Consider the following 24,694-nt stretch of genomic DNA (forward strand, 5'->3'; position numbering starts at 1 on the left):
GTCAAAAATAACCAAAATACAAAACCTGTCTCCTACTTCCACAGGGCTTTAAAAAAATTATTCAAACTTCCTTGCAAATTGAGCATCACATAAAATTTTTTACTTTACATGTATAATTTTTATGGTGTTATTTTTTTCGCTTCATAAATTTAACCAGAAAGGAGATTGCCTTTACTATAGTAAAAGCAATGGTACTTGCTATAATAACAAAAGCTCTGTGTAAAGAAGAAATTATAACAAAGATTACTTAACAAAATCTAAACTATAAAAAATGGACACAATCCTCCTAATTCTGCTTTGGGAAGTGGGAGACGTTCGTATGTTTTACTTTTCAATACAGTATTTACTGAGACATAATTTTTCATACATGTACAATAATTTATAGGTTTCATTTTATCCAGATTTTTGTATCAAAATCCACCCTGCTTTTTTTACCCTCTAGGTTGACTAACAAAAGGAATGACAATTTTAATAAAATATTTAAAATACCAAAAAATCAAGACAAGTCCTTATTTTAGTAGTTATAGAGCTTTTGTCTTAATCATGGAAGTGGAAAAGGTCATATTTTGTAGACTAGTGCATATCATATCTCTGAGTAATAAGAATATGTCTTTTCATCACTGCTACAGTTTTCTGCTTACCTCTTTATGGTGGGAGAAATGTAATTCACTTGTCAGATTGAAATGTTTGATATAAATTCTTATCCTACCTTTTGAACTAGTATTTCTGAAACACTACATTGTAAACAAATGGCATGTTTAATTAAACAACTACTCAACTACTAACTGAATAAGAGAATATGATTGTATTAATTTAACAGCAAGTCATGTGACCAGAATTTAAAGAAACCATTAATTCAGCAAGAATGTATGATTATACTAATTTAAAATCAAGACATGTAGCTGGCATATAAACAAAATATTTTAAGTTCCTGTTCAGGATATCAAAAGAGTTTTCTTTTAAGAATTAAAACTAATATGATTTAGAAAATATTAGTTTACATGGAAATTTCTTCTGTAACTTACTAATCTATGTACAAAGCTGAATTTTAAAGTCAACTTACAGCTTACTCTAATGCTAAAAATTTGTTTTAAATATAAATATATAAATATAAATATAAATATAAATATAAATATAAATATAAATATAAAATTGTGATTTTCCAAGAGATTCACTTTACTTTCCTATAGGATTGATTTTTCACAGTTACAAGTTAGCAGTTCCAGAAGATACTAGCTCTGTTCTAACAAGAATGAAAATATGGTGATGTAAACTTAGCTGAATAATTAGGCAAACTTTATCATACATGATTACATATATGCATAAATGTTTATGTATATATGTATATAAATATACATATTTAGTATAAATATGATTTTTTAAAGTTAAGGATTAATTTTACCTTCAAATTTTAAAATATTAAATACCATATTTGCTGTAATCACTTAAAGGCATTTGATGCTGAAGGTCAATCCCTTTTTACTCATTTGTGGGAACAAAGAAAACTTTAAAAAATCATTTGGGTTCTGACCTAATCAAAACCATAAGTTGTTATTTTTAAAACATGCATTGTTAGGATCCTAATTATCTTATTTGTGTTTGTTTAGATAGATAAACAGATGAAACGTTTCTAATCCAGATGTAACAATCTCAGCACTGTCATTTACCTTTCAAGGATCATAGAATTTTTGCTTTTAACACATTCCCTTGAGTACCTACATGTTTTCATTATAAACCAGTAGTTGAGAAAACATGTCAGATGCTAAATTCAAAATCTACCATGCAGGAAACATGGAGAAATGTAACAACTGTTTTGGGAGAAAATGTCTTGAAGTCAACTTACATAAAATCTTTAAAGGTTTGCCAATGAATTATAATTAGCATTTACATTACAACTGCAAGTGCTAAATAATTTCTGCTTGACTACTATAGGGCTGAAATTATTTTTGTCAAATATTCACAAAAACTTAAGCTTAAATGTCTGTTGTGTAATATAAAAGTTTAGTGTTACAAACACAGAATTTATAATGTCAATTTAAGTTATGAAACAAAAGGAACACATTAGTTTAAACCTTTTAAATACTTAATATATTATATGAAGCTCATAAAGAACATGTAGCATTCAATGTAATTTCTGATATGAATGTCCAATAACTTGTATGTCCAAGTAGACTGAAAACTTAGAAATTCTCCTAGAGGTTCACATTTACTAGACTAAATAAAATGAATGTTTTAGGATGCCTGTGTAAAGGTCAAAATAACTCTAATCATTTGCTCTGTAAACACTTCCTCCTCTTCATCAATCATTATTTTAAAATATAAAGAAAATTATTTATATAATGCAAACAATATAATCAATGAACTGTTTTATGCAAATATAAATAATGCAAAACAACTGAGCTTTAGGTGCATAACACCTAAAATATTTAGTCATGGTTTTATATGACTACACACACTAATTTATTTCTACTTAATAAAATAATGAAAGTGTGATTTTACTTTCTAAAATGTATGTTTGCAAACATTTTCTCTCACAGAATTGTTCATTTAAATAGCACGCATTTCCAATTAAAGAATGAGTGTATTTATGAATATTCATTTTTCTACACTTATTTATTTAATAAAGGCTAAAGTTGGTTAGGCTAGAATAGAAACAAAAATTATGTCATTTTGAACTCTATAACCTCTTTTAATTTGCAAACAGGTAATTATATGAAAACTTGTAGAATGCACTAAAAAAGCAATTGAAAAACAAACATTTCACAAAAGAATTATTAATTAGTGCTATAACCACTAAAAACAGAAGCTTGCACATGAATATATAACCATCTAAAGAATGTCGGTCTTTAACGTCACTTAATTACTAAAATGGTCATTTAAGAAATCTTAATGAGTATCACAAACATATCCTTTGATTAAACATTAATAATAAGGGGCAATTTAATTTCTAATAAAATAGCAAAATGTAAGACCAATTTCATATATGCATATTAATTATAAGAAAATAATTAAAATATTTATGCATACCAAAATATTATCAATATAATTAAAAATACCCTTAGTGTAAATGAACCCATTAATCTACACAGCCAGTGTAACACATTATTGGTATTATGAAAATGTGAGTGTTGAGTGCTGGTTGCTATCATTTGTGACTTGTTGGGTAAAGTGTAAAATAAGCAGTTTGAATCGATTCCTTTAACCATGATGAATAAATACCATCATGAAAACATTAAAAATCTGTCTTTTGGAGAGTGCCTAGGAATCCATGTGCAAAACAGATTTTAATATAAGGAACTCTTTCATAAGTAAAGTGGAACCTTAGGAAAAGTCGTATTTTGGAGTCATAGCAAAGCTTGCATTGTGTGTAGTTTACTGTCACAGCAACTCTTCATAAAAAAATTCTTAAATCTAAGGTTGTCAATCTGCTGTTTTCTGAGTACTGTAGTCACTTAGAAATAGCAGTTAGCAATGAAAAAACCTCTTAAGAGCATTGACTTTTATACTTTATTCTAACAAAACAATTCACTATTTACTTATTTTACAGTTAATCTCCATGCAAAATCTGAAAGTATGCTCTCAATAACAACTATAATAAAAGAATGTTGGGATAATGACAGAAGATGATAAAAGCTAGGAAAATGCTCATTTGAGGATATAATCTCTTTCATATATACAAGCTTCAAGTAGAAATAAAGTAAGATAAATGCTCCACAAAAAGTTACCCAGAGAATTCCTACAGAACAAAAATTTACCAAAAAGTGGTAGAAAGCCTTCCTAGACTCCAATCTCTGTTGATAAAGGCTTTCTAATATGAGATAGAGAGCTTTATACAATTATGTGCAAATACATTTTGTAGGCAAAAGTTCCTCACCATCTTTAACTAATTGATGAAATATTAGAGAATAGTCATAAGACAGTTTTGTTGGTGGAAGTGTTTGGTTAGTGAGGTAAATATAACACTATGTGTTCAGCAAACCCATTATTTTTACTCCTAAACACACAAGTAAATTATATTCGCAAACCTTCCCTGCAATTAGGTTGGGCCTAATGTGACTGACTTCAGGCCAGTAAAATAGGTATTATCTTTCATAATCCTCAACAAGATTTCTTCTGTCCCTACCCAATGCAGAGTATCCAGTGGAGGACTCCAGGGCTCTGGAAGATGGCAGAGCCATTCTTGGGTCCCTGAATGACTGAATGAAACTGTATGAAACAAAAAACCACCCACTCTCTACCTGACCCACACTGAAGTGTGACATAAATGAGTGATAAATCTTGATAGTATTAAGCCACTGAGACTTGAGAAAGTCTAGAATATTATTCATTTTTATCTAGTCCTCAGAATATTATGAATAATAGGAGTTATAGAGGATAAAAATAAAATTTTGTACTTCAGTGGAAAGCAAAAGTGGTAACTGTACAGGGTCTAAATACTGGAGTAGGAATTGTTCTTAAAAACTGTATGATCTTAAGTATTTTACAATTGGTCTGTGTCAAAGTCTTGCTTCCCCAGTCATGTGCTGAACCTGTGTCATCTTATTATAAGAATATTGTTATTACTCTTAGTGATATATGCTTAAAGCATTAGCTAATATTCATTTGTCACCATACTTTGGGCTGAGTGCTAAGCACTTTATATGAATTATCTCATTTAATTTCAAAGTGACCCTATGAGGGAGTTTTGACAATATACTAATTTTATGAAGGAAACTGCTGTCTGTAAAAGTTAAGATAATCTCACAGCTAATAAGTTGTGAATCCAGTACTCAGAGTCTTTTTAACTCCATGGCCATCCTGTTAATATATAATATTGCATTGAGGGTAATATTTCATCCTAACCAATTATTACTTGAGCAATTCTAATTTACTTCAATAACTATCCTACCCACAAACAGAATCATATGGTTGTATGTTCATTGTGTAGGTCATAGGAAAGGCTGACAGGAAGGGTGGACCTTAGTAAATACATTATAATCCTGGGCCTGCTCATCATGGTAGAAACCTTACACCTTGATTTTATCAACATGCCAAAATGTATTCATCTATCAAAGGCAGATGTACAGTAATCACCAAATCAAAACTGTAATGTTTTGACCCAGAAATCAAATTATTCATTTATGATGAATAACTTAAATGAAAGTAACTTCCCTGAAGGCCTGGGACATAATTACTCACCTAAAGGTAACTACTGTCATAAGTAAAATATTTGAAATTCATGTGATTAGTGTGTATTCTGGGAACAGATACTTTGGAAGCCAAATAATGATCTGAATATTGCTTGGAAAAAATAGATTCAAAATGAAGGTATTTTTGTGGATAGAATGTTTAACAGCATCGAGTTTAAATATCCTGATATCCATTCACAATAAGAATTGCCTTTCATTGGACTGAAGTCTAATGGAATTGAGTCCATTCCCTCATCTCTGAACCATATTTGGATAGACTCTGCCTACATTGCTTCTAACTTTCATCTGCTTTCATGGCTAAAATTCTTTCCATGGATATGTCAATACCTTCAATTAGTTTATGTCAAACCCTGCTGCACAGGAATTTATCTGTTCTTTTAAGGAAACTGTGTACACATCCTTGTGCTGGTTGTGTTGCTCTGGAAATTTAACAATCAAAAGGCAATCTCACCTGTGTCCTTTATTTCAAATTTCTTGCTAATACCTCTCTCATTATAATTTATAAGAACAAAAAACAGCGACAAGAATTAAAAGATAATGTTCTATGAAAAATCATGCCTATTTGTGAGAAATGAGTGAGGATGAATAACAGCAGCTCTTCTCTTTTTCTTTCACTTACGGTAGAAACAGTATATCCACAAAATTCAGTTAATCATCTTAACCATCTTGATTGCTGGGGTAGAACTCTCCAAACTCTTCCTACAACAGGCACCATGTTTTTCTTCATGATAGTACCAATCCCCATACTAAGCTAGAACTTTTGCTCTGGAAGGTGTGGCCCCGAATAAATCAATGCTGGCAGATGATGCTATGCCAGATGCACCCTGTGAATGAAAACTAAGCTTGTTCAAGCTTTATGCTGCCACAGTCCCGTGCATTTCAAGAGCGAAGTCCAGTGCCACCGTCCTAATGTTCTCTCATCCAACTAGGCAAGTGCCAAGAGGAGGACTTCTCCACAAACAAGTCTGTGGGAGATAGTAAATGCAATAACAAGGCTAATTAACCCACCAGGGTGCTTCAAACTGGAATGATTCAGTCAGACAGAAACAAACAATTTTTATTCCTTTATTATAATTTTTTCTTTATTTGTGGAGCCAGAGTGTGGGAAAATGACCAAAAATTCAGATGTGGGACAGATCTGGATGAACCTAGGAACCTATCTAGTAGTTGGAGTATACTGAGGAGAGGAGTGTTCCAGAAACAAAAATTAAAAAAGAATGCTGAAGCATCATGCACACTTTGGCAATTCGCAGACGCCTTTCTGCCTGGATCCAGATACTTTCCTTTGAATTGGAGAACTTGTATTTGGAAACTTCTGACTGATAACAGCACACCAATAAGTAGATATCCTTTGATTCTAAGTGAACAATTGTGCCATCAACTTGCATTGCACCAGCCAATGAGAAGCCTCTGAAAATAGAAACATGGAAAGGACAAGAAAATAGATGATTAGTACAGAAGAGGCAAAACTTCTTAATAAGAGAGAAATAGTCAAAAATAAAAATTAACTTACAAAAGCAAAAACAATTTTAAACTATTAATACTATATTTGCAATTTTTAAAATTGTGGTATTATAGTATATTGTATGCTAAATTTTATTTTTATTATTAGAACTAATTTAATTCATAATGAAAGGAGGGAAATTCCATTAAAGTAAGCATTGTCTGTGGTGTCATTGTAAAACATTGATAAGATCTGAATATTCAAGCTATTTCGGTAAAGCAAAAAAGAACACATGTGAAAACTTGTTGCATTTCATTGAGCTTATGCAAAGTTACCCTCCCCAAAAAGGACGAGTAAGTAAATTAAAAGAATTTAAAAGAAAAAATGTTGAGTGACTTTTAAAAAATTATGTTACAGACCCTAAAAGTCAAATTATCTTACTCAATTCTTTTTTTGGGGTGGGGTTGGGTGGGGTAGTAATTAGATTTATTTATTTATTTTTACTGGAGGGACTGGGGATTGAACCCAGGACCTCCTGAATGTGAGACATGTACTCTACCCCTGAGCTATACCCTCCTCCCTCAACTCAATTTTTAGCCGCAGCAAAAGATGAGACACAGCGGACTAAACTTATCAACTATCATAAAGTTTCATTTAATTCTGCTTAATAACAGTTTCCTACAGTTAACAACAAGCTGAACCATATTAATGAATAGAAATCAGAAGAAACACAAAATTCTAAAAGGAAAAAAATATATTCTAAAGAAAAAACTTAAAGAAATATCCAATTAAACACCTGAAATATGAGCGAATTACTGTACTGTCTGGCAGAACTAATGAAAGGGGGAAAAAAATCAGAGCAGAATTAAAGTTTTACTACATCTTTACTACCACTGAATCATAAGCTTGAGGTGCTTGTCCAAAAGCTGTTTTTTTGGACAATGACTTCTGTGTTGTTGTTTTGTTTTTTTTTAAACACTACCGCTAAACAGTATGTGCATTAAAAAACAATGGGCCATTAAACTTTTCCTAAGACTCTTAAAGATTACTTTCAAGAAACCATCACAATTGTAATAGTGGAGGAAGTTTACACTGAGAGTAACATTAGCTCTATGTAGTTGTATTCTGAGAGGCAGGATTTGACTTTCAAGTCCTAAAAAGTCATCATCATGAAGCTCTACTTGAGTCATGTAACTGCATATTTGATCCATTTCCTTTTCTAAAAATGGAAAATCAAAAGGAATAAAATAATAGCCATATTTAATCTTTTCTTTAAATTTATGGGAAACATGGTGCCTACTGTTCATTATTTGAGTGGGACATTTGGTTTGTCTTGTCTACAACAATTTAGTGGGATAATACACAAACACGAAGGCCCTTTTAAGCTTTTACATTTTTCAGTCAGTAAAAAAAAGGCCCTCAGGTTTTGTGAATTACCTGTCCTGCTTCACAGGTAGCACCTGTATTAACACAGATCTGTGGAAGCACAATATCAGCCAACTGTTAATCAAGGATCACTTCCCTTCAAAGTGACTGATGATCCACTGTTAAAACAGCTTATAAAAATAACTTCTTCAAAAAGGTGCTTCAGGGTTTTCAGACACATCTCACTGTTCCTGCTAGCTTAATGCATGTTTGAAAGTTAATTTCTCATTAATATTTAAAGAAGAAATGGCTTCAGAACAAATTTTAAATGATCCATTACATTTTAGGAATAAAATATTATTGGCATTATTTTCATCTCAATTACAAGGAATAATAATGTCCAAGATTAAGATTAGCTTTTAAAACTGTTAATGAGCCATGGCAATGTGAAAAAAGATATGGATTAGGTAGATGTAATGAGATATGATTAAAGGGTGCGGGCACTGAAGGGTGTTGGAGAAATTCTTTTCAGAAAGAGTATAATTAGTGTCTGATAAAAGTACTTAGTAGATAAGATTTTTGAAGAAGAAAGGTTAAGATAAACACATGCTTTATGACAAACTTGCTGAATTTTTCCCCTTTGGTTCTCTTACATACTCAATATTGTGTTCAAGTTTCATACATAATGTTTGTCGAATACTTGATGCAATTCTACCAGACAATTAGAGTGTTTTAATTGCCAGACACAGAAAGCAGAAAATGTGTTGAAACATCTTATTCCATTTTCAGTGTACATTTCTTTGTTGATTTATGTAATGTAGCTAATAATATGCAACCTACCCTAGTTTTTAAACAAACAAATGAACTTCTAAAAAGCAAGCTTTCCATAAGTTGCTAAGCAACTCCAAAGGCACATTTTATTAATTTAATAAATAACATTTAGATGACAAATCCTTAAGGATGATTTCTAACTCTACTTTATAAAAAGTAGCAAATCCAAGCAAGTACTTTCTGATTTTCCTATTCCTAAGGCCTCAGGGCCAAGTAGAGACACTGCCATTTTCAGAGGTACATTAGACTCACTAAACAAATAGAGCATTTCTTCAATTGAAATTGTTACTATAATAGAAGTTAGGTTCTGGGACTTGTTGTGGAGCTCTCCAGACTTAGAGCTCATGCTTCATTCCCACAACTGAAGGTTTCTCAGCTTCAGCACTATTGACAATTTTGGACTGAATAGGATAATTCATTGTTGGTTGGGTGGTGGGGCAGGGTGCTCTCCTGTGAATTGTAAGATGCTTAGTAATATCTATCCCTGCCCTCTACTTACTAGATGCCAGTAGTGGCCCCATAGTTGTTACAAGTAAAAATGTCTCCAGACATTGCCAAATGTGCCTGGTGGAGGAGAGGGGAGGGTATCAAAAATCACACCTACCCAAGAACCACTACAACTGAATAATAGGTAAATAAGCTAAATGAAAAAGATATCTTGAGCTTAACTGGTGATGAAGATATCTCGTTCTATACCTAACATCATTCTATACCTAACATCCCCCAGCACTACCAACAATGAAGAATAAAATTGTAGTACTTACTCCATTAGTACTGTGGCTCTTGCTCTAATCAAGGCTCATTACTGATTTTATCATTTCAATGTAATTCCCATTGTATAAAAACTGGGAAGAAAGAGCCTAAGGATGGCTCTGTCTTTAGCCACTCTGTAGTAATATCCCATTTCAAAACTGCACCAAAATCTTTTCTCCTACTCTTTCTCCCTCAATTTTCACTATGCTCAGTTGCTGGCTAGAATCATTTTAAATATAAATCTCACTCTCAATTTTAATCATGCTGTCTTCTGCTTACAGGGCCACCACAGTCTCTATCACCTCTACTATCTAATACAAACTCCTCTGCATGGTCTTAAAACTTCCTACAAATTACCACCAAACTCCATCTCATCAAACATCTTTCTCATTCTTCTTTTATGCCTCCTTCACCCCCTCGAACACAAACAGCTTGCATATTCTAATCTTCCTCTGTTGCACATAAAGGACAAATACATTTTCTCCATGAAAGTTTCCCTAATTAATCCTCCCTGTATTTCTTATCAGTATCATATTTCTGTTAAAAGAATGACCTGACTGCAAATTAATTTGTGAGGCAATTGTTTACTGAGTGTTTTCAATATGCCACACACTGAATATTGCTTAGTAGTGGTTTCTATCAATTTACATTTACATTATTTATGCCCAACTAGATTGTAAGTGCCCAGAGGATAAGAACAGGTCTTATTGTAGCCCTCTCTGATGCCTCTTAATAATGATGCTAATAAATACACTTTAAACTTGTTTAACAATTAAAACCTTTCAGATTGGTTTCATGTTATCAGCTTATTGATTACATATTTTCACTATTTTACAGTCAGTGAAAGTGGGACAGTAAATGCCCTAGAGAGTAGTCTATAGGTTATAAACTGGTGCTCAGTAGAATATGAATTTATGATGTGCTGACTAACTGAATCCAGCCTCACAACTTCCCAACTGTAAAATTTCTCTCCTGTTATATAATGTTCTTACAGCATTTACAAATATATGTTATTGTAAAGAACAAGAACAGGTGAATGATACGCAGGACATAACACAGAAAAGAATTCAAGATTGGCAAGGATTAGACTATAACATAGAAGGAAAGCAAAAGAGGAATCAGTTTCTGCCTCAAACTGGCTACAAAAGATTAACTTCTCAAGGGCTTGACCTATTCCACAGAAAGTAAAATTTTAAACAGAAAGCAAAATAGGAAAAACTACAGAAGGGCTGATAAACCCCCAAATTCTAAAAAATCACATCAATTTACCTCATACATATGAAGAAGTTTCAATAACTCCAAGAGATTTCCTCCCACTGTTTTGGGGAGTCCCTAAAAAAAAATCAAAATGTCTGTAAAAATCATTTATTTATCACCCTCTCAACTGAATTCAACAAAACCCCGAAAGTCAAGTCAGTCGATTTCTCAGGATATCTACCAACCCTAAGCACTATGTGCCTAGCAGAGCAGCATCATTAATTCAGTAATTCATTCAACACTTATTGCATGCCTACTAAGTGCAGACACTGGCCTAAGCCCTGCTGGAAAACAGGCCTAAATCTCAGTTGCTGATGTGAGTTTGTGCAGGGAATTCACACAGGGAAATGGGGATCTGAAAAGACAAAAAAAAAAAAAAAGTTTTCTCTTCAATGGGCTTTTTCTCTCACCTTCTGGCCTTCCTCCATTCCACTCCCCACCCTCACTCTCACGTTTAAGGAAGTGAAGAAATTAAAGGAGAGTCAAAATAAAAAGAAATGAAGGGACAGGTAAAGTTCCCACCAGCTAGGGAGAGATCTCAGTGATATCCCTCAGCCCCTTGACTGGGCGGTAGGGCAGGAACCCACGGGCCGGAAGTGCTGGGGGAGGGGAGGGTCCGGGACCCCACGGGGACCGGAAGTGCGGGACCTGGAGTGCGCGGGAGAAATAGGTCTGGGCAGCGCTTGACTCCAGACCTTACGAGGCTTCTCAGGGGGTTCTCTGACCACACGGCCCCACCACACCATAGCAGACTTTCTGCAAACTAGGCATTTTGGAGCTTTTCCGAAGAGGTTCCTAGATGTGGCGGTCACCTTGACGTGAGGTCTGCAGCGAGGGCCCGCGCTCCTCTCCCAGCTTTTTCGCGGGCGAATCTGCGCCCCACACCGGTACGCGGAGGGGAACCGACGCCACGGCCTCGAGTCGCGCGGGCGGGGTAGGGGTGCGGCCCTGCCCGGCGTCGGCCGCGCGGCGCCCCTTCCCGAGGGAGGAAGACTGGAGTGGGAGGCGGGGCGGGGTCCCGGCGGACGGGGAGGTAAAAGGCAGGCCCTCCGGGGACGCTGAAAATGTGTGTGAGGCCGGGGCTCGTAGCGGGGACTTTGTCCTGGCCGCCCTCCTCTAAGGCCCCAGCCGCAGCGGCGGAGCGGGTGGCGGACCTGGCAGAGGACGGCTCACGCCTCGTCCGATGCCCGGGGGGGGGGGGGGGGTCCTTGCGGCGCTCTGCGAGCGGCAGAGGGGCACCTCAGGGCCCTTTTCAGATTAAATTGTTAAGAATGAAGTTGGCTGCAGGGTTTTTATCTGGGGTGTAGAAAGGAGGATAGAAACTCGGAGTCTGTCTCAGTTTGTCTTCCCCCGGCCCCGAATTAATTGTGAAGCTCTCGCCTGGCCTGCAAACGCAGGAGCCGGACGAGGGGAGCGCCTCTCTTTTTCGTCTCTCAGTCTCTCTCCCACCAGGGACCTAGTCGCCCCCGCCCCTACCTTCGCCCCAGACCCTTCATTGGACCGTCTTCGGAGACCCTTACATATTCCACAAGATAAAAAACATCCGTAGAGCTCCACTTCACTCGTTCTCAGCACTGGGCTACTTACTTACATCAGACTAGGAGAGCTAGAGGGCTTCTTACTGGTCTTAATAGAATTAAACTTCACCAGCCCCGTGTGTTCCCAAAGGCACGAGAGGGAAAGTGTTTGGACTGGGCGCTGATGGTCAGTGGATCTGCACAACATGGTTTATAACATCACTTTTAAACTTTCCCCAACCTAGTCGTCACTGAGAATTCGGGTGTGAGAGGAAATAGCTCTGGAGATGATTTTTCATCACATTAAGTGTATAACTCCTCCCTACTCTCTACTCTCTTTGAATGTCCAAAGATGGAGTGGAAACTCTAGGTTAATTTTCAAAGGTTAGCGACCCAGAGGGGCCCTAACTCAACTCCCTGCCTTTCCTGCACCCTATCATCCTGGGGATGGGGAGAAACACTGGTACCCGGTGGCTGCAGAACTGAGGACCCTAAAACTTCTGATTGTTGAAAGAGGGAGGAGGGATGGAGGAGAGAAAGGGAAAGGGAAAAAACACACACATTTGTGTTCATTTACACATTTCCTGTGCAGAACAAAAAAGTCCCACCATCAGCAAAAGAAGTCTCTTCCTCCAAAATAGCAGCCAAAGAGGGAAAATTAGAATATGCATAAATTTCTTCATTTTCATTCTCACAGAGCACGATTTCCGGCAGATTTGTATTTAAACTGCTCGATTAATCCCAATTTCTGAACAGCATTTTACTTAGCATATTCCCAAAACTCGCCTAAAGAGTATTGCTTTCCTCCCGCTACACTGTTTTGAAGCCTCTTTCCCAATTCTCCAACTGCCAATGAGAATTTTATTGATAAGACTTGTCACTTTATTTTTCCTGTCCATTGTCTTCTTTTCAAAGTTGGACTGGAGCATTAGATTGCACTTTAATACAAGCTGACTACTGTCTATGAAGCCATAACTGCAGATGAGAGCCTATCGGAAAGGGTATGTTTTTGAATATGCACTTTAAAGAAAATAAACGTGATAGGGCAAATAGTACTTGCAGCTCCTCTCTTGGCATGGGATTATGTCCTTTTCTACACTGGTCACATCCTTTCATCATTAGCAATAGTTAGGATGCTTGGACATGTCCACCCTCTCAAATCTCTCCCCCTCCCCCATTTTAAAGGCACATGATAGATAGTCACACAACCCTCTTCAAAGGAGTATTACTCTTCATAAATATTCAGATAGATTCAGTCCATTAAATCCCTCTACAGCCCATTTCTAGAATATTTGCTTTGCCACTTGTGCAACAGATCTGGTTATACCTGCCTTGAAAAATTCTTTGTTGGGAAAAAATGTTAGCATCGTTTGAAACCACTCCTTTTCTGAAATACCATAGCTTGACTTGGGCTTATTTTTCCTATCTTTGAAACTATATATTTCTTTTATTTAATAGTAGCATGTGAATGTTTAAAGAATGAAATTACTACATCTTGGTTTACTGCAAACATATATAAGACCTTAATTCCACTTACTCTTAAATCCCTCACTCTTGCACACCCCAAGACTGGAAGAAACCTATATTTGCTTCATAATACAATCTAAGCAGAATGCAGTGGTTCTGGCTTTCCTTCAGAGTTTACAGATCACAAATAAACAATTATTGGTAGTTAAAAAGCTAGAAATGCTAATTGTTTAGTTCTCAGATTCTATTAAAAATAAATACATATTTGAAATATATGCAGCATGGTGTATATAATATGTATGTGTAAGCATTTTTATATATTGGCTAAAATTTTTTTAAGATATTGGGATATTAATTTTGTTAAATAGGTACACAAACTGAGTGCAGGTGAATGTCTGCACAACTTTCACTACTTTGTGAGATACCTGCTTTTATTGTTTCTTTACTTTCTGTCAAGTATTCTCATTACAAAAGTGTTAACTTAGTTTCCTTTAGGTAAGCATGTCGCCAATAACTCAGAGGTTCTTAGTTACACACTATTAAAACCAAAGTGTTTGAAAATAAATTCTTAAAAACCATACTTTGGGGGTGTACATAACAGGACTGAGGGCTACTTTTACTGGTGATGTTGATTTCTTTTAATTTTCTTATCGGAACAATTGATAATTGTCTTTTAATCAAAGGAACAATCCAAACAAAAGACAGTAACAATATTTTCCACAAAATATTATTTTAATTAGTATTGGATTTTATATGGAAGGCTCTCGTTTGATTTCAAGTTGCATAGCTGTACTTACAGAACAGTTGAAGTGAACTTAGTCATTATTAGTTGTTATTAGTGCACAGAGAAAGCCTGGGGGTACCATTGAAGAGCAGAGCAATATACGGTCTGTGAAAGGTGAAGAGATAGATGCATGGTATGACCAGCAAGGAAATTGCGTCCTTCTTTTCCCTCCCTTTCTTCCTTCAGCTACTGTTTGGTTTAGTTATGGATTGTGTGTATTTGGTAATATCCAAAGAAAAAAGTTTTCTAGAGGACAAGATGGCTCCTGATACTTCTGCCTTTCTTTTTGTAGTTGTTTTTTTTTTTTTAACAAGGTGTGCCAAGTTTTATTTTCTCACAAATTTTCAGGGAAATAGATTTGCAGGAATAATTTGCAGGAAAATAGAACAAAGCAAAAATATTTAACAGTCACCCTTCCTTGCTCTCAAACTGTCCTTCTATTGCGAAGGTCCTTTTGCGTTTGGTCCTAGTTGCTGGGCTGCGGAGAAATTTCTCTTTCTCTGCTCTCCTCTCCCATAACCGCCCTTCCTCTCCTAACCAGCTTTCTTTTTCCTCCAAAATGAAAGCAGTTACCAAACAACCTGCTTTAACCCCAACAATTGCCTGACAAACACCAAATCTAATTCCTTCCTCACCCACTTTTTATTTTCTTTCAAGTCCTCTTTCTTGGGGGTGGGGTGCACAGGGGACTCAGGAGATAGGGAGAACTTTGGGCTCAGAGGAGAGTTCGATTCCTGCAAGTACAGACTCACTGGCAGATCGTTCCCAGCCTAGTCTCAGGAACTGGTGCCTGTTCTTGCACCTAGAGGGATAAACCTTGGCAGGTTCACAATTAACAAAAACACCCCTCCCTCCTCCTAAGGAGATGGGTTAGCATTACCAGCTAGATCACCACCAGGTACAAACATCTTTCACCTGGTCTCTGTCCACTTCTTTTCCCTTCACTTTATTGTCCTTTTTCCATCCCTCCATCCCTGAAGGAATCAAGAGTTCATCCAGGGGTCCTAATAGAATTCTAAGTTTTGTGTCCTGCCCAATGACCTGAGTTCCTTAGGGCCAGTGTTCTCTTTGGATTCACAGGAACCTCAGTTACTTTGCACTTCTCAAATCAGATTTGTGAACATGATTCCCAAATAGGACACCTTGCCCATTCACCAGCTGAGCTCCAGCCAGAGGCACCAGATCCTTCTATCTAAGAATCCCTTCACATGTCTGCCAGTCTCTTTCCCAGGTTGATTTTTGGGGAAATGGTGTCCAAGAGGGACATGCCCATAGCATTGAAGAGGAGTGGTCACAAAAGTACTCAACAACATTAAAAAGACCTACCGTATTAGACCAAGGGAGTCTCTATTAGAACACTTGAGTTGGGCCAGAATGGATCATCCATCTAACCAGTGAAACAACAAATCACAAGAATGTCCAATTGCAGCTGTGAAACACACATTTCAGACTGAAATGGATTCCATCTTCATCCTGTCAGCCAGAGAAATTATTTTAAAATTGTTTCTGCTATTATTGTTTGCATTATTATTATTAACATTCTATTTTTGTCATTATTGCTGCATTTTCTGCTATTTTATTTTTGTTGTTGTTGCAGCTATTATACTACTCAACAGAAGTTTAGAAAGATTAGTCAGATTAATTAGTTTATTGGTAATTTAAAGCTGAAAACTAGTAATTAAGCCAAAAACTAAAAATGATCAGGGATGATTCATACCAATGTAGGATTTGGGAGGAAGAGAATCTAAATTTTGGATATAAAATTTGGCAGCTGTAAAATAAACAGGACTTGAGGATCAGAACTATGATAATTGGAATATACTTAGTCACTCAATCTCTCCCCCAACCCTGCTCCAAATTCAGCTAAGATCGTTCTGTGGTTTGTTTGATAGAGGAGAAACATTATATTTGTTTTTGTTGACAAGGAACAAAGACCCCATGCTTGTTCTTCATGTAATTTGAGTTTGCACATGAATTCCCTCTGCTTAGGACTATCCACATACCTAAGGTCTCTCCCATCCAAGTTTGCCTCCTTCATCTGTTTGCTCTTGCTAGGCACCTCACTGAAGAGGGTGCATCATATAAGACAGGTATACAATTTCAGCCCTCTCCACAGACACATTCCATGGAATATAAATTAAATAATGCATTTCTCCCCACAGCAAGCTCTCTTTCAAATATAATTAATGTTTTGATAGTGTAGTTCTTTAACTGCATATATACACACAGAAACAGACGCACCCTCTAGCTTTGCTGTTTGTGAATCTAAAACAGAAATGGATGCAGCTCTTTCAGTGACTCCTAAAATTCCTCAACTCAGCCCACAGAGAAGAAAGCTGTTTAGGTAATAACTACAGTCTGTTGTGTGTCCAAAAATACTTAAAACAATAAAAAATGCAAGCCCCTAGTTTTTGATAGTCATTTTTGTCAAATTTCCTAGAAATTAAAGGATATTCTGAATTGATATTCTGATACAGACAAGTCACCAGATAACAGTCAAAATCAACAAAAACACTGTCCTAAACTACTGGCTGTCTTTTCCAAGTTTTGATGCTGGAAACTGAATTTCAATACCTTCCATTTTTTTCCATTGAGGCTAAATTGACAGAGATGTATGAAAACTAGCAACAATAATAAAACTCCAACGACTTTCATAGGAAATTGCTTACTCCATCAAATACCTCAATTATGTGTCTTAGGTGGGTTAATTCATTTAATTGCAATTGGTTGACATATTCATATGTGAAATAGATGGTCAGAAAGACAGACAGATATGTAGATGACAACATACCCAATAGGAGTTAAGTGAACAAATGCTGAGCTTCCATATTCAGGGGTATATCCCTAACATTTCTACAAGCTGACTACAATTATAAGGACAAGTGACCTTTCAGATTGTAGGACGTTATATGCTTTCAGTCTTTAAAGAACAATAATGCAATCTATAATACTTAGTTTTGAAAATGTAAACCTTAATATCCTCCTATTGTTATTGAGTTGAAGGAGCTAGTTATTTGGAACTGATACACTGATTTCCAAGCATCTTGGCCATTTTGTTTGATTTGTGAATGTATATGAGGTGCTGGTGAGGGAAACATTTTACATATTTCTCCTCTCCACAGAATTTTTAGAGACGATATGTAAAAGGGATTTTTTTTTTTAATTTTGAGGTTATATTTTCTTACTCATCACGTGGTATTTGATGTTTGGAGTTGTAAAAGTAGGTAAAAGAATGAACGAGGTAGGAGCACACGTGGCTGATTCCAAGTAAGTAGATCTTTTTTCTAGATGAGAAAGAAACAAAAATATTTCCCCAGTATAGTTGTGAAAAAAAGTGGGGAGGGGATAGTGATTCATGAAGAGTTCACTGTGCTCTTTGTTATTGTTTTAGATGATGGTGGCCCATCAGGGTTCCTTTAACATTACTTTCTTCCAAACTGTTTTCCTTGAAAGTATAAATGTGGGAACTACTTATCCCTTTATTCCTGCACAGGCTAATATAAACAGCAAATACTTCAGTTAAATTTTCATTAGAAAAAAGTATTTACAGGTTGGTTATTTTTGTCTTAGTACAGGACCACATCATCAATCCCAGTTGTTTAGATGCAGTTAACTTGATATTTGCCTCTAGTGAGCTTAGATAGCTAGCTAGCTATAGATATGATTTTTACAATATTGATCAGCAATGATACGTGAGCTATCAAAAAGATCCTCCATCAGACTTTTATTATTTGTTCTGATTTCTTCCTCATTTTCCCTTTCTTTCAATTTGTTTTTGAGGCAGTGACATGACTACTTCTCTGATTCTCAAATGAGGTTTTGTTTGGCTCAGATTAATATTAAAGAAGATCACATACACGGTTGGAAAATATTGTTATTTTTCTTTAATGGGGAAAATTGGACTCCCGCGTGTCAGATCTGTGGTTTTCTGAAGGGCAATGGAAATGGTACTGACATCACTTTGCACTTAAACAATCGGATTTGGTCAGGGTACAAGTTGTTTGTTTAACCCGACAGCTCGGTGCACCCCGTCGCACGCTTTGCACACTCATTAAAACGATTATTCACGACCTGTCGAGTGTTTTCGGGTTCATTCACAGGAAAGGCTTGGAGCGAGCAAGAGCAATTCAAGTCAACACTGTCCACTACCCCATGCACGTGAGGACGAGCTGGTGTGTGCGTAAAAAGAGGGAGGGAGGGAGGGATGGGTGAGCACGCCTCAGCTCTAAGTCCCGTTCATCTGATGCTCTGGAATCTCAATCTCGAAAAGATTCTGAGAGTGCTTGGTCTTACAGGGCCACATCGCTGTGTTAACTTCAGGGGCTTGGCAAAGGACAGAAAAACAAAATAAACCAAATACATAAACGCAAAGCTCTCTCTCTGCTCCTCCTCTCAACCTTCTTCAAACCTTAAGGTCCCAGGGCTCGCCCACCTTCTGCCTGCAGCCGCCTGACTGAGAGGCTCCACCTCTCACAGCGCTAATGCTGAGGATAAGTAGTTTCAGGAAAACTCTCGCTATGGTGAAGAGAGTAATTCCATCTCCCAAGGCCCTTTCGATCTTGAGAAAGAATTCAGTTATTTTCCCTCTCTGTATTCTTTGCAGGTACGGGGTGGGGAGGGCAAGAGCTGAAGAAAAGGACTGTTAACCGTATTTGGTAGATGTATTCCAAATTATTAACAAGGAAAAATTCATCCTCCAAATTGCAAGAAAAGACCTATGAAACAGAATAGCCCTCAATGAATTAGGCCACTTTTTTTTTTTCTATTTTCAACTCATCTTTCAACATTTTGTAATGACTGTAAGAGGACAGATACAAATGTATCTCAATCTCCCACTATTGCCTTGTACATATAAAAGACACACTCGTGGTCTTTAGTTGTATTTGTTCAAATGAACCCTGATTCACTTGTGAACTATTATTTTAAGGTGAATGTCTGTCTTCGTAAGGTATAATCGTATACACTAAATAGTAGATATATAATGTCTAGATCCATTTAATATGCACTGAAGAACCCTGGAATATCCTGTTCAGCATAAATACCACTGGCAAAACTTAGTGGTAATAGATGTTTTAAAACACTGCTATTTCTATATTCAGATCTCGTTGTTCCTTGATTTTTCATCTACAGCATTAGTAAACCCAATGGCCACCTTATTGTCATGAGGGTAAACTAGTCATGTCAATGGAAAAAGACTCTTTCATCAGTTTCACTCTATCACAGCCAACACCATAAAATCATCTGTTTTCCTATTTGATTAAAACACATCAATACTATGGAGGGAAGAATGGAAGCTTTCGAATAGCTTGAGGTTTTAATCAGAGACAGGATCCTAATTGCTAACAAGCAAGTACGAATAAGTAATTTCATAAACTCTTTGGGTTGCTATAATTCACTACCAAGTTTACTTAAAATTGATCTGTCAAATGTGTTCCCTATATAAGCTCTTTCATTAAAACCAACCTGTGATAATCAAGAGAGATGCTGAAATATGTAAGTAAATAACTGAAAGTCTCTGCATAAATACACACAAATCAATGCAGTAATAGACAACACTATCGATGCAGGAATGATCGATTTTAGTCTTCCCACCTGCAATCAGAGCTCCTGATGCATAATTAAAAGTGTATTTTTCAACTCCACTACTACTACTACCACTACTACTGGAAATAAATAAATAAACAAGACCTGCTGCCACTTCTACCTGATTCTACTTTATTCCTTCTAGAGTATTTTTGACGGGGTGGGTGGAGTACTCTACTTTTTCCAAGAAAGCTTTGCCGAACTTAAAACTACATTAATTATAAAAATTATAAAAGTATCAAATAATAAAATTACTACCTTATTCATGTTCTGAATTTTCAACCATCATAGCCACTAATTATTCATTCAGCATATTTTAATGGGAAAAACACGTGGAGTGCTCATTATTTTTAAAGATTTTTTTCAACTACTATAGTACCTTTGGCTTTAAAGATCCTTTGGGCCTTTTGTTAAAACAAATGAGGGGGAAAATGTCATTTCCTCAATATACCCTGGAAGCTCTCATGCCTATGCCTGCATATGCAAGCAGTCTGAAACAAGGAAGGGGGGAAAAGCATCTGCGTTCTTCCAAAATTGTTTCATATAGTGATTGCAAAAACAAACAAGTGTCTGACTCAAAGAAATAAATACACTTTGAATTTCTAGAAATTCACATCTACAACATTTCAGATTTTGCTTAAAGTTAAATTTCCTTTTTGAGAATATTTATCCCTGGAGGGCAGAATTAATTTAGATCAGCAAGCACCGGTGTATGATGAGTTTGGGTATTTAGGTTTTGTAGAGTATTGAGAATATGATGTTCATATTTTTTTCTTAATCAACAAAGATGCTTATTTACATTCATCTTTGAATTAGTGTGGTCCTTCTGAAGCACAGGCCTTTAAAAATGTCTTATTTATGAAATTCAGCTTCTTTGAAAATGATTTTTTTTCATACAGAATATCACCAGCACATAAATATCAATTTTGATTATCTTTATATTATTATGTGACCAATTTTGATATCTGTATATTATTATTTGATTCCCCTCCTTTCCATCCAAGGAAAAGAATTCAGGGGTGACGGAACCCGAAAGGAAAATACCATCAGTTATTGTTTAGGGTTAATTTAACAGATAATTTAACTTCAAACAACAATGATCAGGTCATTAAATTTCAGAGCAGTGAGAAAATGAAAGAACTGAGAGAGAATTCTCCCTAACCCCACTACAGTTTTTAGTCTTCCTGCTCAATCAACATAATCAACGCCTTGCCATACAGACGTGGAGCAAGATAGGTTTGCACCTAAACGCATTCTGATTCAAAGGATGGGACAGTAAGAAGAAAAGGGGGAGAAAACTGAAGACACCATCTCAATTCTGGGAGTGCTGGCCGCGGATGAAAATTCAACCTATATCGAAAATGAATACCCCAAACATGTCTAGCAACTGAACACTCTTTCATTCGGACACTAATCTACAAATCTTGCAATGTGCAATGTGCTTTCCTACTGCACAGATTTTCCGCAAGGCTCAAGACACGGGGACAGGCTTATAATTGTTCGACAACAGACCATGAAAAGGACATGGGACATCTTATCTCCCCTTCTACCCTCATAGGCATAATTCTGAGAGTTATTTGCTATCTTAAATGACTTTTTGATCAGGACAAATCTGGGATTTCTGCCTACCTCAAGTTTTGATAGAGGGCCAGGTCAGGATGGTGTTGAAGCATGGAAATTGGGTTTTATGGAGGACAGGGAGGGGGACATTCAGAAGTAGAAGAGCTGTATTCTGCGTGGTCCTTTACTTCCTGTCGTCTTTCCAAGGCTGAAGTTCACTGCCTGAGAATCCCCCACTCAGGCAGGATGCTCTGCCCACCTAACCCTCTGCCTCCGTCTCCCCAATCCAGGACTGTCTTTACTGCTAAGGGAATTACTACCCCAAGGCTACTTCTCTTCCCATAAGAATCCTTTGCTTTGGACCACAGGCTTGGGCAAAAAAGAAACAGGGGGATAAAAAGCGAAATAGAAGAGGAGTAGAGAGTGGAAAGGAGAAAAGATGTCTACCACAGAGAAAACAGTTTTATCAACCAGCAGATAAGTGCTGAGATCTGAAACTGCACCAGGTAAACAAAAAGAAACAACTTTCGGGGGGTGGGGGGAAGGGGCGTGTAGAACACAGAAGAATAAGAAGAAAGGAAAAAGGTGGCGAAGCGAGCCAGCCAGGGTTCTGGAGTCAATTTTCCTGGCATCAGCCAGTGTGAGCTACACAGCTCTAAGCTCGGCTTGTCCTGGACTAGAGCGCCCTCACCTTGCTGCTCCCTGCGCAGCGCCCGGCTTCCCCGCCGCCGCATCCCGGCAGCGCCTCCAGCCAGGCCACCGCACCGCCCGCACTGCCGCGACGCAGCAGCCTAAGCCACGTTTCTACGATTCCGAAATGCGAGAAAACAACGCTGCTGGGTCCCTGCAGCGATGACTTCAAGTCCCGCCGTCGTGCCCCTCTCGGACTTAAGCCTGGAGTCCCTGAGGCGCCGGGAAGCCTAATGGGAAACTGCGGAGAGGGCCCAAACTCGCTTCGGGACGAGGCGACCTGAGTCTGGCGCGCTCGCCGCCACTCTCGGGACAGCCAGGCTCTCGAGCTTACACGGCCGTCTCCTAAGTGCGCATTAAGAATCAATTATTTGTCTGAGATTCCCAAAGCCGAGAACTGGGATATTCCCCGTAGGGACAAAGTCAAGCCAAGCACCGTGCTCATTTCCCTATTCCTTCGAATAGAGGAAAGAAAGCCTCCCATCCCCGATCCGTGCCGCACTCTACCCGGAGCAGTGCCGCTAAATCCGGGAGGGACCCTGGCCCAACCCTGGCCAAGGAGCTGGGGATGGAGGGCCAGCTCTGGGGGAAGTTGGCAACGTTCGTGTGAAAATAGGGGGTGGAGGGGCGTTTCATGAAAGAAAGGAAGAAAGAAAGAGAGAGAGAAAAAAGAAAGAAAAGAAAACTTTAGACTGAGGCAAGTCCTTGGCTCTGGAGCAAAAACCTTTGTGTCAAATAGGGGGGGCAAATACCTACGGGTAAGTCCCGTTAGTGTATTCCCGCAGCTTCCGTAAGACTCGGAAATCATATTTCCACGAAATGAATTACTTTGCACTCTTGGACCTATTTCAGTCCACCACTAACCCTGCTCCATATAAATTCGTCTCCTTCTCCCCTCCATCTCCTTTTGCCATGTCTACATCCCCGTTATTTAGGGATCCACCATGACTTCTGCTGCCGTGGGGTGAAAATCACGCATTCTTTCAGCTACTTCTACTGATAGCGCGCCCTTTAAGAAAATTTTTCCAAAAAAAAAAAAAAAAAGAGAGAGAGAGAGGAGTACTTTAGTCCTGACCTCAAAGTCGAGGTTTACACCTTAGTCAAAAGCAGTCTATCGGGCATAGACACCCTCCCCTCCGTAAAGCACTTTCACTTACCGATTTTGGGGTAAGAGCGCTCCCAGTCCTTAAATCTTTTTCCTCGGCATCCTTTGGACAACCTCAGGCAGTCTTGGATGGAGGGGAGAAACAAAAAGATAGAAATCGGAAGGCAGAAAGACTCAAAACGCAACACTACATCATATATTCCCCGATATTTCCCGGAGCCACCTTGGCCTACATCCTCAGGACAAGGTCCCGGGGAAGTGACCGCTAGAGTTGGGAAAAGGTCGGTATGGGGGCCGAAAACTAAGAGGTAGATTATTTTAACTGCTGGTAGCTGGGGGGAGGGGAGGCCCAAAAGGGAGGATAAGGAAGGGAGAATTGTTGGGATGAGAAAAGAAAGCCTTAAAAAAAAAAAAAAAAAGCGCGCAAAAGAAAATCAAGAATGAAGTACTGTGAAAGATAGCGCCTTTGAACTCTTACAGGTTGCTAGCTCTTAGGAAGAATGCAGGCGTGTGTATGCGCAAAAGGAGAATCTAGATGACCCCTATTCTTTCCGTATCTCCAGGATCTGGCCTCAAGTAGAAAAAAGAAAGAGGGGAGAATTTTAATTCCAGTTTCACCTACCTGGCTTGTTGGAATGGCTGCGCAGATTTTCATGTTGGAGAGTTCCATCTGTCTGGCAGAAGCTGGAGTGGTGTTGGGGGCAGGTTATCTGGTGAAGCAGGAATGTACAGGAACCCCGCCCTCTAGGCACAGTTACACAACCCCAGCAACCCGTCTCAGTCAGCTCTAAAAACTCTAATGGTCTTCACCTTCACCCTTTGTTAGCCTATTTCCCAAACAGGCATTTAGTCCTAAACACAACCAGCCACTTTAGCTATTCATAAAATTAATTTCTCAAAAGCAAAATTATTTCCATGCATGCAAATTTCAACAATGTTGTAGAAAACACGCTTAAAAAACACATTTATATATTCAGAGTTCTAAATATCTTGGATTTATCCACCTATTTGGGTGAAATATCCACCAACTTATATATAATTAAATCAATACACTACAACTCTCATTTTTTTTTTGTCTCTCTACCCCTCGATTTTATGCAAGTCATAGAAACCACATGAAATCTTCCACGACCATAAATACATCTGTAT

The 24,694-nt window shown here is 37.6% G+C and overlaps 1 non-coding gene across 1 annotated transcript; it reads right to left on the reverse strand.

Moving 5' to 3' along the window:
- Positions 1-7,137: 7,137 nt before the first annotated feature.
- TRNAV-CAC (transfer RNA valine (anticodon CAC)) lies at positions 7,138-7,210 on the reverse strand. The gene has a single exon. It is a non-coding gene; the product is annotated as a tRNA-Val (tRNA).
- Between the last annotated feature and the right edge of the window lie 17,484 nt (positions 7,211-24,694).

This window comes from Camelus bactrianus, chromosome 6, assembly GCF_048773025.1.
Source record: "Camelus bactrianus isolate YW-2024 breed Bactrian camel chromosome 6, ASM4877302v1, whole genome shotgun sequence".
Lineage (NCBI taxonomy): Eukaryota > Metazoa > Chordata > Mammalia > Artiodactyla > Camelidae > Camelus > Camelus bactrianus.